This window comes from Aegilops tauschii, chromosome 2 (assembly GCF_002575655.3).
Source record: "Aegilops tauschii subsp. strangulata cultivar AL8/78 chromosome 2, Aet v6.0, whole genome shotgun sequence".
Taxonomy (NCBI): Eukaryota; Viridiplantae; Streptophyta; class Magnoliopsida; order Poales; family Poaceae; genus Aegilops; species Aegilops tauschii.
The window spans coordinates 513,225,909-513,241,423 of NC_053036.3; positions in this window are offsets into that span (position 1 = coordinate 513,225,909).

The following is a 15,515-nucleotide window of genomic DNA, read 5'->3' on the forward strand; positions in this document are numbered from 1 at the left end:
TTGCTGACCCAAAGACCTATGGGGATCTATCTCCTTGTGGTCGAACTACGGATGAGGAGGAGGATGCTCATTTGATGAGGATCAATGATTCAAGTTCAGAGGAGGAGGATGTCCCTCTACCTCAACCTGGGGACATGCACGTGAAGTTCAAGAAATCTAGTCTCCTTAAGAGGGCTAAACTATCTAGCAACCGATCTATTCCTTCTCGTTTTCGGCAGAAAAGCAAAGGAGATTTATGTGACAAGATCTTGAAGCTGGAATCGGAGGTCGATGATTTAAAGGAGGAAATTGCCCTTCTCAATTACAGTATGAAGAAGCTAAAGACACAACTGTCATCATCAACAACTCTGTCATCACCTCCTCCGAAAAAGGAAAACTAAGTATCTGGTATGGGCACTCCCCTTGGCAACTGCCAAGCTTGGGGGAGGTGCCCCGATATCGTATCACCATCACACTCCTATCTTTACCGTTTTTCTTAGTTCGGTCCTTTTAGTAGTATCTTGATCTAGAAGAATAAATTTTTTGGTATGATCTAGTTTTGAGTTTTGCTTTATGATCCCTTTATGTAATCGAGTCCGTGAGCTATATAATAAAGATTAGTGTTGAGTCAAGGGCTTGATTATTTTGATCTTGAGGGAATAAAAGAAAAAAAGAATAAAAAGAAACAAAGAGATCATATTGATCTTATGGAGAGTAATGACTTCACATAGAAAGAGTATGATGATTAAAAGTTGTTGGGAGTTGACAAACATAGTTTTGGTCATCGTTGCAATTAATAGGAAGTAATAAAGAAAGAGAGGTTTCACATATAAATATAATATCTTGGACATCTTTTATGATTGTGAGCACTCATTAAAATATGACATGCTAAAGAGTTGATGTTGGACAAGGAAGACAACGTAATGGGTTATGTTTCCTTACATCTGAGATAAAGTATATTGTCATGGATCATCCAACATGTTGAGTTTGCCTTCTCCCTCATGCTAGCCAATTCTTAGCACCAAGTAGAGATACTACTTGTGCTTCCAAATACCCTTAAACCCAGTTTTGCCATAAGAGTCCACCATATCTACCTATGGATTGAGTAAGATCCTTCAAGTAAGTTGTCATCGGTGCAAGCAATAAAAATTGCTCTCTAAATATCTATGACTTATTAGTGTGGGAGAAAATAAGCCTTATACGATCTTGTGATATGGAAGAAATAAAAGCGACGGACTGCATAATAAAGGTCCACATCACAAGTGGCAATATAAAGTGACGTTCTTTTCCATTAAGATTTCGTGCATCCAACCATGAAAGCACATGACAACCTCTCCTTCTCTCTGTGAAGGGCCTATCTTTTATTTTTATCTCTTACCCTTATGCAAGAGTCATGGTGATCTTCACCTTTCCTCTTTTTCATTTTATCCTTTGGCAAGCACCGTGTGTTGGAAAGATCCTGATATACATATCCAATTGGATGTAAGTTAGCATGAACTATTATTGTTGACATTATCCTTGAGGTAAAAGGTTGGGAGGCGAAACTATAAGCCCCTATCTTTCTCTGTGTACGATTAAAACTCTGTAACCATAAGTATCGCATGAGTGTTAGCAATTGTGAAAGACTAAATGATAGTTGAGTATGTTAACTTGCTGAAAAGCTCTTACATAGACTCTTTTCGATGGTATGATAAATTGCAACTGCTTCAATGACTGATATTATAGTTTGTTGGTTCTCAATGAAGTTTCTGATTCATACTTGACATTGTGGATAGATTATTACTTGAGCATAAGAAATCATATGACAATAACCATATATGTTGCTGTTATAAGAATGATCATGATGCCCTCATGTCCGTATTTTATTTTATCGACACATCTACCTCTAAACATGTGGTCATATTTATCGTTATCGGCTTCCGCTTGAGGACAAGCAAGGTCTAAGCTTGGGGGAGTTGATACGTCCATTTTGCATCATGCTTTTATATTGATATTTATTGCATTATGGGCTGTTATTTCACATTATGTCACAATACTTATGCCTATTCTCTCTTATTTTAAAAGGTTTACATGAAGAGGGAGAATGCCGACAGCTGGAATTCTGGGCTGGAAAAGGAGCAAATATTAGACCTATTCTGCACAACTCCAAAAGTCCTGAAACTCCACGGAAGTTATTTTTGGAAATAATAAAAAATACTGAGTGAAGAAAATACCAGAGTGGACCCACACCTTGGGCACGAGGGTGGGGGGCACGCCCTACCCCCTGGGCGCGCCCCCCTGCCTCGTGGGGCCCCTGGTGGCCCTCCGGTGGCCATCTTCTGCTATATGAAGTCTTTCGTCCGAAGAAAAATCATAAGCAAGCTTTGGGGACGAGACTCCGCCGCCACGAGGCGGAACCTTGGCGGAACCAATCTAGGTCTCTGGCGGAGCTGTTCTGCCGGGGACACTTCCCTCCGGGAGGGGGAAATCATCGCCATCGTCATCACCAACGCTCCTCTCATCGGTAGGGGGCCAATCTCCATCAACATCTTCACCAGCACCATCTCCTCTCAAACCCTAGTTCATCTCTTGTATCCAATTCTTGTCTCTAAGTCTGAGATTGGTACTTGTAGGTCGCTAGTAGTGTTGATTACTCCTTGTAGTTGATGCTAGTTGGTTTATTTGGTGGAATATCATATGTTGAGATCCTATATGCATATTAATACTCCTCTGATTATGAACATGAATATGCTTTGTGAGTAGTTACGTTTGTTCCTGAGGACATGGGAGAAGTCTTTGAAGGAAATATAACCTAGAGGCAATAATAAAGTATTATTTATTTCCTTATATCATGATAAATGTTTATTATTCATGCTAGAATTGTATTAACCAGAAACATAATACATGTGTGAATACATAGACAAACAGAGTGTCACTAGTATGCCTCTACTTGACTAGCTCGTTAATCAAAGATGGTTATGTTTCCTAGCCATAGACATGAGTTGTCATTTGATTAACGGGATCACCTCATTAGGAGAATGACGTGATTGACTTGACCCATTCCGTTAGCTTAGCACTCGATCGTTTAGTATGTTGCTATTGCTTTCTTCATGACTTATACATGTTCCTATGACCATGAGATTATGCAACTCCCGTTTGCCGGAGGAACACTTTGTGTGCTACCAAACGTCACAACGTAACTGGGTGATTATAAAGGTGCTCTACAGGTGTCTCCAAAGGTACTTGTTGGGTTGGCGTATTTCGAGATTAGGATTTGTCATTCCGATTGTCGGAGAGGTATCTCTGGGCCCACTCGGTAATGCACATCACTATAAGCCTTGCAAGCATTGTAACTAATGAGTTAGTTGCGGAATGATGTATTACGGAACGAGTAAAGAGACTTGCCGGTAACGAGATTGAACTAGGTATCGAGATACCGACGATCGAATCTCGGGCAAGTAACATACCGATGACAAAGGGAACAACGTATGTTGTTATGCGGTTTGACCGATAAAGATCTTCGTAGAATATGTGGGAGCCAATATGGGCATCCAGGTCCCGCAATTGGTTATTGACCGGAGAGGTGTCTCGGTCATGTCTACATAGTTCTCGAACCCGTAGGGTCTGCACGCTTAACGTGACGATGACAGTTTTATTATGAGTTTATATGTTTTGATGTACTGAAGGAGTTCGGAGTCCCGGATGAGATTGGGGACATCACGAGAAGTCTCGAAATGGCCGAGACGTAAAGATCGATATATTGGACGACTATATTCGGACTTCGGAAAGGTTCCGAGTGATTCGGGTATTTTTCGGAGTACCGGAGAGTTACGGGAATTCGTATTGGGCCTTAATGGGCTATACGGGAAAGGAGAGAAAGGCCTCAAAAGTTGGCCGCGCCCCTCCCCATGATCTGGTCCGAATTGGACTAGGGAAGGGGGCGCCCCCTTCCTTTCTTCTCCTTTTCCCTTCCCTTTTTTCCTATTCCATGTGGGAGGAGGAATCCTACTAGGACTAGGGAGTCCTAGTAGGACTCCACCCTTCTAGCGCGCCCCAGGGGCTGGCCGGCCTCCCCTCCTCCATCCTTTATATACGGGGGCAAGGGGGCACCCCAGAGACAACACAATTGATCAACGATCTTTTAGCCGTGTGCGGTGCCCCCCTCCACCATATTACACCTCGATAATATCGTAGCGGTGCTTAGGCGAAGCCCTGCGTCGGTAGAACATCATCATCGTCACCACGCCATCGTGCTGACGAAACTCTCCCTCAACACTCGGCTGGATCGGAGTTCGAGGGACGTCATCGAGCTGAACGTGTGCTGAACTCGGAGGTGTCGTGCGTTCGGTACTTGATCGGTCGGATCGTGAAGACGTACGACTACATCAACCGCGTTGTGTTAACGCTTCCGCTTTCGGTCTACGAAGGTACGTGGACAACACTCTCCCCTCTCGTTGCTATGCATCACCATGATCTTGCGTGTGCGTAGGAATTTTTTTTAAATTACTACGTTCCCCAACAGTCTTGATATTAGTAGTCATGTGAATTTGGTATTCGTTCGATATTTTGATGAGATGTATGTTGTCTCTCCTCTAGTGGTGTCATGTAAACGTCGACTACATGACACTTCACCATTATTTGGGCCTAGAGGAAGGCATTGGGAAGACAACACTCTCCCCGCTTATCATTTCCTTCTGCTCCTTGTTGGGTTCGACACTCTTACTTATCGAAAGGACTACGATAGATCCCCTATACTTGTGGGTCATCAATGGATCTTCGTAAAAGAATTGCAGAAACACAATATGTTGGCCATCTTATGCTCCCATCTTTGATTAAGGCATTGCAAGCCAAGGCAAGAGGACTAAGGATGAAATGCATTCGACCGTCGACATACGAGGCTGAGGTGACATACACTGACAGTAAAAATAGGGAATGGAGATATCCAGTGAACCTTGCGACAATGAATGCAGCTATAGGCATTGGCAGATCCGTGGGAAGCCGTGCATACATGCCCTACATCTCATGACTGTTATTGGAGGTGAAGATGGTGAAGTTGATCAGTATTGCCCTGAATGTTTCTCTGTTGCCAAATTTAGGGCTGCTTATGCTGAAAATGTGCCTGCACTCTTGGGAAAATACCAATGGAACATAGTAGACCCAGGGTTCAAACTCCATTCTCCTATACTGACTAGACCACCAGGAAGACTAAGGAAAAACAGGATAAGAGCTCGTGAAGAGGATCGTGTAAAAAAACAGCGTAAGTGCAAAAGATGTGGTATCTTAGGGCATATTGCTAGGCATTGTACCAATCCTGTTGATGCATCATTTGGAGAAGAGGAACAATGGGCAGCAGAAAATGCAAAGCAGAATGCAGTAGCAGAGGAGAATGCAGCAAGTTTAGAGGATAATGCAGCAGCAGAGGAGAATGCATCAAGTTTAGAGAATGAAGCAACTGAAGTAGCAGCTTGGTATGTGTGCAATCTTTCCATTTTTTGCATTTGTTCTCTTTTTTATCGATGGCTAAGCTTATTTCTGTTTGACCCAGCTCTAGGATAATTAGAGGCACCAGACAGAAAAGACCTAGAGAGGAAGAAACTTCGGTTGAACCATCATCTGATGTGGAATTTGAAACCATGGCTTACGAAGGTTTTGTAGCTATAAGAGAGGAGGAAGTTATTTTGTCTGAAGTTCCTTTAAAGATTAGTGACCCCACAGATGACCGTCAACTGGTCATCACTTGCTCAATCAGTCAAAGCTCAACAAAACCACCACCACCAGAAGTGAAGATCAGAAGCCGCAAGACAAAGCTTTCAAAAGCACAAAATATCCCAACCAGGGAAACCAGAAGCAAGACGGTTAACCCATCCCGGAACATAAGGAGCAAGGCAAAGATTTGAATTTGAACTTGAATGGAAGTCGTAAACTTTGAACTTTAAAGATTTGTAATAAGGATTCTGTTGTCAATTTGAAGTACTGTGAAAACTTGTAAGGTGTAATAATTCTATATTTAAACTTTGAATTTGGACTACTGAGGCAAACTTTGAATTTTAGGCAAACTTTGAATTTGAACGAACACTTGAAGTCCATTCCCCTGTGGTGTGAGCTGCACAGTTTGCTGAACTATTATAAACGTTAGGTGATCAATCCGATCGCTTTTGCGTCTACAAAACTTGTAGTCATGAGAAATGTGCTCCAAATGAGCTCCCAAGCTAGGGTAAACAACCCCATTTGTAATCAGGTTTTTTTGGACCTACTCCAAATGAGCCAAATATTTTTTATTAACACCAAATCAATCTATATAGTGTAGATTCAAAGAATCACTACTTATTGAATTAATCTTTCTATTTTTTCATTTTTTCAAAAAAATATACTTTAATAGAAAACCCATTAAAAACACGTTTACCATATGAAAATGGAAAACTAAGTTCACATCCTCCTTATTCACTTTGAAATCAAGCTTTGGTGATTTTTTTGATTTTTTTTTAATTTTCAAAAACCGAAGGGAAACCCTACCTCCTCTCCTTGGTCTCTATGAAACGTTGTACATGATAGCTCATATGTGTGAAGGTTTTTTCATGAAAATGTCCATAGACAAAGTTTATGATTTTTGGTTGGTAACATGTCACACAAGACAACATTGTGCGCAGGTTTTATATTTTTTGAATTTTTTTAATTAATGGTGCTCATTTTACCTCGGTCGTCCTAGCCAGGTTTTTTTCTCTAAATGTACGTATACCAAGTTTAGTATTTTTCCTCGTTAGTGTGTCCTATAAAACGACGAACGACGAAGGTTTCATATTTTTTCGATTTTTAAAAAAAAATTATGCTCAGTCAAAGCCTTTGAAACCCCGTTGACCAGCTCAAAACCCCTCTAAACCCCGCGGGGTTTCGCCTGACCCTAGCTGCGAACGTCAACCTTCGGATCATACCCTAGCGCCAGGCAACAGCCCTCAGATGTTGTCTTCTAGAAGTAATTTCGAGGGCAGGCTGCGTGCAGGCTCCACGCCGTTGGATCACATGGATGGCTCCGCATCGTTGGATCGTGGGGTGATCCGCGAGAGGCGATCCGCGAGACTTCTTGGTTGTGCCTCCCCTTTCTTCGGGTATGCCCTTTCTTCTGGTGCTTATTCTGTAGCGACGAGAGGAGCCACTCCTCCTCTGCTTCTTCTTCTCCGGCGACGAGAGGAGACACTCCTCTGCTTCTTCTTCTCCAGCGTCTTTGGGCGATATGTCGAGCTCCACTTCAGCCTCCCGCCCCTCATGGACCCAGTATGGTCCACTTCCCGTGGAGCGATGTCCTGACTGCCCAGGCAGCGTGCCACTGATAAGGTTGACTTCGAAGGAGGTCAAGAATGGCAACTATGGGCGCGAGTTCGTGAAATGCGACAGCAAGCCAGAGGGGCAGGTTAGATCTCATGATTTTTCTCTGATTTCTTTTCCTATTTGCTTTTAATTCTTTTTCGATCTGGGATTTAGGGTTCATGTTTTCATTCCAGATCGTGAAGAAATGCACACATTTTGAATGGCTGGATGACTAAGTTAAGCGGATTCAATTCAATGGGGCCCCAACTCGGGAGCTCAATCTGCCGTCAGCAAGAACGAATTTGGTCTCTGAAAGTGCTGCTCTGACAGTTGGGGATGCAGATCTGAAGGGGGAAATAAAGAAGATGAACAAGAACTTGAAGCAGATGATTCAACTGAACAAGCAGGCGAATCTGATAGCTTTAGGATTTTATCCCTTTTATTTTTGTGTAGTTGCTCTAGGATTTGCTTACTTGCTGGTCATCAGTCGTTAGAGATGTTATTAGTGTGGTGTCATGTGCTCTAGGATTTGGTTAAATTTGTGGATCATGTGCTCTATGCTCTATGTCGCTTAATTTGTGGATCATGTGCTCTATGCTCTGTGTTGCTTAATTTGTGGATCATGTCAGTTTCGTCAGTTTTGTACACTTTCAGTTTCTTCAGTTTTGTCAGACAACACCGACCGCAGAAGAAGAAAAAACGTAGTTCTAGGGCCCAAATTGAAATTAAGCTCTGGTTGGGCCGTCTCATTGCGTTGAGTGTCGAAGGCCCACGCGCTGGCTCTGTTTTTTCCATGATTATTACCATGGTAAATCCATTTATTGCCATGCCGAACAAAAATAGTGCATGATGTTAAATCGATTTATTGTTGGACTTGCACATGTCAAATTTATTTGTACATATCATGGCAATTTCCTTCTGTATATAGCCTACGGCACAACACTTTCATTTTTTGACATGCGGGTATTATAAACAAGTTTTTGTTGCAAGAAAAATATTGTATACACGATTTTTTGTTTTTGTTTTTTTATTAAGAACATGTCAGACTTAATTATGTAGATCATGATATCCATCTGAAACCACGTCTAAAATAGAGTCTGGTGGCACCATTAGCTAGCATATCAATCTAGAGAGCATGTCTAGGGCTCGGCTACGGCACCATATCCATCTAGAGAGATTGTCTACGGCTCGGCTACGGCACCATACCCATCGACAGATATCTCACGTAGCAAGCATACATCCATAACATAAAAAGTAGCAACCATAGCATACTTCTTACATAAAACATAGGGTGCCCTAAACCATAGCATAGTCCACAAACTATTCAAAAATTAGCATGTTTTTGTTCATACAATATACGGAATAGGGCCACCAACAATTCAAAAAAATTGGCTTGTCTTCTGCTTCTTCTTTTCAACATCAACATGGCTCATTTTTCTAGCTTTAGTTTCCTTTTTGACACTTCAACTACTCCATTAACCGCACGTGCGAAAACTTGACCCTACTCTAAATGGGCGAAAACTTGCTGGTTTTCATTGAGGAATATCCTTTCATTGGTTGATTTAGCAGAAGGGCTCGTGTTCAACTACTCCATTATCCACGCGTGCGAAAACTTGACTCTACTCTAAATGGGCGAAAACTTGCAGGTTTTCATTGAGGAATACCCTTTCATTGATTAATTTAGAAGAAGGTCTCGTGTACGGCACCATATCCATCTACCAATTTATCTCACATCAAATAAGATAGAAAATAGCAAGCAAAAACACTGATAACCAACGACATATCAAATAAGGGTAGCATAACAAAGTTCTTAGGGGATAACACGATAGAGATCAAAAGTTCACGGTACAACCAACGACATAATTAAGATAGAAATATATAAAAGATAAAAAGCCCTAACACCCTAGGGCAAGACAAGCTCACGATCGAGACTGGGACTTCACCACCATGTTCACTGTGCCTTCTCTTCACTGCTCCTCCTCTCCATGTTGTCCTGGCCGATGTAGTAGGGGAGGCTGTGCATACCATCGCGAGTGGGGAAGATGTAGTCGAAGTTTGTGAAGATGTTGTGGGTTATGAATGCGATGATTCGTATCCACACCATAACACCTTGCCGAGGAGGTAGTACGCATCAAATCTGTTGGTGAAGGTGACGGTGAGCCCTATTGGCGTAGTCCTGGAGTTTGGACGCACTTCCTCCAATCGGAACATCACCGGTGAGCCCGTCGCGAGGTGTGCGAAGCCCGCACGGAGGAACCACTCGGCAAACCCCCTTGCACCCCTCCAGCGAGAGAACGCCCACACGCGGAGCGTCCTCTCCAGGACCACGCCGGTCAGATACCTTCTCTCCGGCACAGTCGGTGGGAGCTCAAAGGTGGGGCCGTTGTATTGCATCCTCGCCTCACTTTGAGAGTGCTCTGGGTTTGGTTGAAGAAGAGAAGGGGGCGGCACAAATGGATGTGTGGAGAATAGGTGGAGGGGTGGTGGTTTACATAGGGAAAGGGTGTAACGCCCACGATGCGGCTATATCTCCCACGTGTTGAGGCACGACTTAGAGGCATAACCGCATTGTGGTATTGTCGCAAGAAGGGTCATCTTCACACAATCCCATGTAATGAACAAAAATGGGATAACGAGAGTTGGCTTACAATCGCCACTTCACACAATACATAAATAAATTCATACATCATCCAAATCCACACATAGACCGACTACGGTCAAATCCAAATAAAAATAAGATAACCCCAAATGCTAGATCCCCGATCGTCCCAACTGGGCTCCACTACTGATCATCAGGAAACGAAACATAGTAACGACGACGTTCCTCGTCGAACTCCCACTTGAGCTCGGTTGCGTCATCTACACTGGTCTCGTCGGCACCTGCAACTGTTTTGGTAGAATCTGTGAGTCACGAGGACTCAGCAATCTCACACCCGCGAGATCAAGACTATTTAAGCTTATAGGAAAGGATGGTGTAATGAGGTGGAGCTGCAATAGGCACTAAGCATATATGGTGGCTAACATACGCAAATGAGAGCGAGAAGAGAAGCAACGCAATGGTCGTGAAGCTAGAAATGGTCAAGAAGTGATCCTGAAACTACTTACGTTCATGCATAACTCAAACCGTGTTCACTTCCCGGACTCCGCCGAGAAGAGACCATCACGGCTACACACACGGTTGATGTATTTTAATTAAGTCAAGTGTCAAGTTCTCTACAACCGGACATTAACAAATTCCCATCTGACTCATAACCGCGGGCACGGCTTTCGAAAAATAATACCCTGCAGGGGTGTCCCAACTTAGCCCATTATAAGCTCTCACGGTGAACAAAGGAACCTTCTCCCCGGAAGGCCCGATCAGTCTCGGAATCCCGGTTTACAAGACATTTCGACAATGGTAAAACAAGTCCAGCAAAGCCGCCCAATGTGCCGACAAATCCCGATAGGAGCTGCACATATCTCGTTCTCAGGGCACACCGGATGAACACTACGTACAACTAAAAGCAGCCCTCGAGTTTCCCCAAGGTGGCGCTGCAAGTGGCTCGAGTTTGGACCAGCACTCGGAGGAACACTGGCCCGGGGGTTTAAATAAAGATGACCCTCGGGCTCGCGAAAACCCAAGTGTTGAGGATATAGACCTTAGAGTCACCCGCCAGAAGGGGCCGGGTGACTCATAATGGTCATCGCCAGAAGCCCGGCGACAAGCTTGAAGACGGTGGGCCAAAGATGGGCTTAAAGACCCGGATATGTCTTAAGGCTCGTAGTTACAATCATCATTATGGTAGAACTTGTAGTATAAGGCAGGAATAGTTGAGAGTCCGAGCCGGACACTCTTATGAGCCGGCCGGGACTCTGAGAGCCGTTGGGCGTCAACCTCTCTATATAAAGGGACGACCCGGCAGCGGTTTAGGGACAAGAAAGATTTCATCGAGAGCCAGGCATAGCGGTTTAGCTCCCTGGTCATCGAAACCCTAATCAATACCACCTCAACTGGACGTAGGCTTTTACCTTCACCGTAAGGGGCCGAACCAGTATAAAACCTCGTGTTCCTTGTCCCGTTTAACCCCTTCAAGCTTCCTAGCGGCGATGGCTCCACGACTAAGTCCTAGCTTGAGGACATCTGCCGTGACAATTCCACGACAGTTGGCGCCCACCGTGGGGCCAGCGCACGGTGGATTTGAGTTCTTGAAGGGCAGCTTCGAAGGGCTCAAGGGATACGCTGTGGGCCGGATGACCAAGAGTCGTCGCGGCAAGCTCTACATCGACGATGCAAACTGGGGCCCCGACGCCGGCTCAATTGAGTACGGGTACCGGGTCCCCTTCGGCGGAATTCATGTTTTCATTGGCAAGATTGGTGAGCCGGGCCCCGAGCCGGATCTCTGCACCGATCTCATCGAGACGGCTCAGCGTGCACGACCCGCCCGGGCCCTGCCTGCCTTAACGCATGCTTTTGTGGGATGTATCCATGGAGGGCTCTCTGATAGATCTGGATCTGGCGATGAGACGGCCGCCGGCTGTGACGGCGAGTCGTCTGCCGATGAGTCAAACTCGTTGTATCAATTTTAAGATGGCAGGCTCATGGGTTGTTCCGATGGTGACAGTATTCCGGACCCGTTTGAGCCGCCAAGCCGGGTTGGAATCTTCATGGCCGCGCGCAGCCTGTTCAGAACCCTGCTGCTGGAGCAGGAAGCCCGGTGCCCTCGCCGGCTCGGGTGCTGATGGATCTCACGGACAAGATGACGGCCCTGTTGACCGCCGCGGTTGACCTGGCGGATCAAGCTCAGCATGATGTGGAGGTGGCGCAGTTAAAGTTGGATCTAGTGAAAGCTAAGGAGGATCTGGCAGCGGAAGGGATCAGGACGGCTGCAGAGAAGGCGGCTCTCGACGCCCAGACTTAGTTGATTCAGGCGCAGTCCTTCCGGCTCACGATGGATCAGAACGCGTCCAATGAGGTCATGAGAAGGAGGCAACAAAAAGCCCAATCTCGACTCCCTCCGGTTTACCATCCTCGAAACCTCTTCAACACGCCAGGTGCAGGGTCTAGTAACCCGCCAGGGGTCATAGTGCCCGGGTCTGGGACCCCTGTTCAGCCACAAGTGATGGGGCCTCCCCGGGTGAACCTTGCCCCGCCTCAGTATGTGCCAATACCATCGGGTCATTATGCTAACCCGCTGGAGAACATGGTAGCCGCAGCAGCGCGGCTGGCGGCCCTCCCAATTGACGGCGACTCTCCGACGGCTATTGAAACCCGCCGGGTCAGGGAACTCCTTCAGACAGCACTGGCGCAGCAAGAGGCGTACTCTTACAGCCGGGACAGGATCCACTCAACCCCTCGTCCAGGCCGGAGCCCGAATTACAACAGACACATGGTCTCAGCGACCGGCTCAAGTAATGTCCGACGCCACGACCCGCCCCCAGGCCATGGCCCGGCTCATAATGGAGCCTTTCACGCAGCAGACCAAGACAGAGCACGGCAAGAGGCGGAGCAGGTGCCTCAGTTGACGGCTTACCAGACTCCCCCGGCTTATCCGACGGCTTCCGTCGACGTGGGTATCCCTACCAGGACTGGGGGTGTCCCTTGCTTGGTGCCAGCTCTCCGCAATGAGCATCTACCCAAGGACTTCAAAGGCCCTAGGAAGGTGCCTAATTACACAGCTGACTTACAACCCGCAGCCTGGATCGAGAGTTACGAGATGGCCATGGAACTGCTGGAAGTCAGTGAAGCAGCAATGGCCAAGTACTCTATTATGAGACTTTCCGCCGTATGGGGTTGGTTGATAAAAACCTCAGCCAGTCAAACACTATCTTCCATGGTGTGGTACCTGGTAAGTCGGCTTATCCAGTCGGCAAGATCGAGTTGGAAGTGGCCTTTGGAGATGAGAACAACTACAGGGTGGAGAAATTGACCTTTGAGGTGGTTAAGATAAGAAGCCCGTACCATGCTATATTTGGGCGGCCGGCTTATGCCAAGTTCATGGCACGGCCATGTTATGTGTACTTACAGCTCAAGATGCCGGGTCACAACGGGACCATTACGGTTCACGGCAGCCGGAAAGTGGCCCTGGAGTGTGAGGAAGGCGATGCGGCTTATGCAGAATCTGTTTGTACAACAGAGGAGTTGAAGTTTTACAAGGACAATGTTGACCCAACTGATATGACCTCTCTGAAAAAGCCGACTACGGAGCAGGAGCCGGCGATGAAATTTAAGTCAGCTGATGAGACTAAACTTGTTGATTTCGTTCCAGGAGACTCATCTCGGCAATTTAGCATCAGTGCCAATCTGGATCCAAAATAGGAAGGCGCGCTCATCGAGTTCATCCGTGAGAATAGGGACATCTTCGCATGGAAACCTTCTGACATGCCAGGTGTACCTAGAGAGCTCGCTGACCACACTCTCCACGTTGATCCGAAATTTAAGCCAGTCAGGCAGTTCCTTCGGCGGTTTAATGAAGAGAGACGGAAGGCCATTGGTGAAGAGGTGGCCCGGCTCTTGGCGGCCGGGTTTATTGTTGAAGTTTTTCACCCAGAGTGGTTGGCTAACCCGGTGCTCGTACTCAAGAAGAATGGCACCTGGCGGATGTGTGTGGACTACACAGACTTAAACAAGGCATGTCCGGCTGATCCCTTTGCCCTCCCCCGTATTGATCAAATCATTGATGCTACGGCAGGTTGTGCACGCTTAAGTTTCTTGGATGCTTATTCTGGATATCATCAGATTAAAATGGCAGTTAAGGACCAGGAGAAGACGGCGTTCATCACTCCCTTTGGAGCCTTCTGCTATGTGTCTATGCCCTTTGGACTCAAGTGTGCACAGGCGACTTACCAGCGTTGTGTACAGAACTGTCTTCATAAACAGATTGGGCGCAATGTTCACGCTTATGTGGACGATATTGTGGTTAAGTCCATAAAAGAGGAAACCCTGATAGATGATTTAAGGGAGACCTTTGATAACCTCCGGGTCTACAAGATGATGCTTAACCCGGCCAAGTGTGTTTTCGGTGTTTCTGCAGGCAAACTCTTGGGTTTTTTGGTTTCTGATAGAGGCATTGATGCTAACCCGGAGAAGATCAAGGCCATCACCTCCCTGGCTAAGCCGGCGTGTATAAATGATGTTCAGCGCCTGGCGGGTCGCATCGCTGCTTTAAGCCGGTTTATAAGCCGTTTGGGTGAGATAGCCATGCCATTATATCAGTTGATGAAGAAAACTGATAACTTTGTCTGGAATGATGCGGCTAATACTACCTTTGAGGATTTGAAAAAGCAGCTAGCAGAGCCCCCAGTCCTTGCTGCTCCGGTTGATAAGGAGTCCTTATTACTGTACGTGGTAGCGAACACACGAGCCGTCAGTGTGGCTATGGTGGTAGAGCGCAAGGAGGAGGGCAAGGAGCATCCGGTTCAGCGGCCGGTTTATTATGTCAGCGAAGTAGTCATTGAGTCCAAGCAGCGATATCCGCATTGGCAGAAGCTTGTTTATGGTGTGTTCATGGCAAGCCGGAAACTTAAGCATTATTTTCAGGGTCATCCCATCACTGTGGTCAGTTCTGCCCCTCTTGGAGAGGCCACAGGGAGAGTAGCTAAGTGGGCTATAGAGCTTGGGCCTCATGGTCTCAAGTACGTGCCACGCACTGCTGTTATATCTCAGGCCTTGGTGGATTTCATCAATGATTGGACAGAGTCACAAGTGCCCGAGCAGAAGCCGGATAACACATATTGGACTATCCACTTTGACGGGTCCAGGCAGTTGGAGGGCTCGGGGGCTGGAGTTGTATTGGCTTCCCCTAAAGGTGACAAGTTCCATTATGTGCTACGGTTGATGTTTCCTTGCACTAACAATGCGGCTGAGTACGAGGCCTTGCTCCACGGTCTTCGGATGGCGAAGGAGATGAGCTTGAGCCGGGTAAGGTGTTTCGGTGACTCAGACTTGGTGGCTCAACAAGGACCCTCTCATGGCGGCTTATCGCCGCGAGGTTGACGCCATTGCTGGGCACTTTCAGGGTTACCAAGTGGAACACATCGATCGCAGGAAGAACGAGGCGGCGGATGCTTTAAGCCGGCTGGGCTCTTAGCGAAAACCGGTGCCGCCTAACACTTTCCTGGTCGTCCTGTATAGCCCTTCTGTTAAGTTGCCTACAGAGGAAGACTTGGCTGTCCCTGACCCGGAGGCACGAATGGTGCGGCTCTCCATATCATACCAGACTGGACAATGCCATATCTGGCTTACATGACCCGGGGCGAGTTGCCTGAGGATGAAACTT